Source organism: Physeter macrocephalus, unplaced genomic scaffold (assembly GCF_002837175.3).
Source record: "Physeter macrocephalus isolate SW-GA unplaced genomic scaffold, ASM283717v5 random_158, whole genome shotgun sequence".
Lineage (NCBI taxonomy): Eukaryota > Metazoa > Chordata > Mammalia > Artiodactyla > Physeteridae > Physeter > Physeter macrocephalus.
The window spans coordinates 61,081-62,723 of NW_021145462.1; the positions used below are offsets into that span (position 1 = coordinate 61,081).

The 1,643-nt window shown below is 47.7% G+C and overlaps 1 non-coding gene across 1 annotated transcript; it reads left to right on the forward strand.

Annotated features, from left to right (window-relative positions):
* The first annotated feature begins 236 nt into the window (after positions 1 to 236).
* TRNAG-GCC (transfer RNA glycine (anticodon GCC)) lies at positions 237 to 309 on the forward strand. Its single transcript has one exon. It is a non-coding gene; the product is annotated as a tRNA-Gly (tRNA).
* The last annotated feature ends 1,334 nt before the right edge of the window (positions 310 to 1,643 follow it).

The following is a 1,643-nucleotide window of genomic DNA, read 5'->3' on the forward strand; positions in this document are numbered from 1 at the left end:
TTGTGAAAAGAGGGAGGGAATATACAGGACAATGGGAGGAACAGGTTGGAGGGTGGGGGAAGATCAGGAGTTCAGTTCTGGACACACTTAGTTTGAAATACCTAAGAGACAACCAAGTGAAGATACAGAGTAGGAGTTGGATAAATGTCGAGAGTCCAGGGTGTAAGCCTAGGCTAGATAATACAAATTTGGAAATCAGCAGCATAGATGGTATTTAAAACCATAGGACTGGGACTTCCCTGGTGGTCCAGTGGCTAAGACTCTGCACTGCCAATGCAGGGGGCCCAGGTTCAATCCCTGGTCGGGGAACTAGATCCCACATGCCACAACTTATTATCCCATGTGCTGCAACTAAGACCCGCCACAGCCAAATAAATAAATAATTTTAAAAATCAATAAATGAAAATAAAACCATAGGACTGGCTGAGATTACTAGGGATGTGATTGCGTACAGAGAAGAGGTCCAAGTACTCAGTCCTGCCATACTTAGAGGTGAAAGAAATGAAGAGAATTAGCAAAGGAGACTAACAGGGAACAGCCAGGGAGGTAAGAGGAAAACTAAAAGAGTGTAGTACCCTGTAAGCCAGGGAATAAAGTGACTCAAGGTCAACAGCGGCAAGGATGACGAGAACGTGGAGTCGGCCATTGGGTGTGGTAACGTAGATGTCATTGGTGATCTTAGCAAGCAGTGTCTGTAGACAGAGGTGGAGCACGCATCTGCAGGAGGAGGGTTTAAAGAGAAAAGGCGGAGAGGAGTCGGAGACAGCAACGAAGACGGCCCTTTTGGAGCATGTCGTTATTAAGGCTGAGCAGGGAAATGGGGGCCTCTGGAAGGAATTATCGGTAGGTTTAAGGTGGAATGAATAGCAGCCTGGAAATATGCTGATGCAGGGAGGACTGATGCAGGAGAGGGATGTGAGACAAGTAGGGGTCCTAGGTCCTCCTTTTCACGCTTCTACCCCTCCTCTTTCTCCAGCTTTGTTTCCCTGGGTTTTCTCCTGCTTTCTTCTCCTGGCCCCATGCTCTCTCCTTGTCATGAGCCACCACAGTCAACTTTATCTCTGCGAGCATGCAGTGCAGCAATTCGCTCTTTCTGGAAAGTTAGCCAGGTTTATCTTGACCTTTGTTCCTACAAAGCAGTGCTCCATCAGGCCACTAAAACAGGATCTTTTCTGTCCCACATGAGGGTGACCACCAGAGGCCCCCGAGACTCTCCTTCTGCCTTGTTGTCATGTACCACCAGTATATGGTTTGCCTTTTCTTTGGTGTTCATCTTGTGAACCCAGATGAACTGTAAGGACCTTAAGGACAGGGACTCCACATGATGCTTCTTTGGGTCCCTCATGATACCTAATTGGGTACTGTGCAGAGTATTCATTTACTCAACATTTATTGAGTACCTGCCGTGTGCTGGGATCTGTGCTAGGTGATCCAGATCAACAGTCCCTATCCTCAAAGAGCTTGTGGTCCAGACAGGAGGCAGATGTGTAATCAAATAATAGCAAATAAAATGTTGAGTGCTATGCTAGGGAAATAGCAGTGGTGGGTGCAGTGGAGGCTTAGAGAAGGAAGAGGTTAACTACATGGGGGGTGGACAGGGAGGACTTCAGGGGGTCTTCCCTGGGGGTGGCAATGAGAAAGCA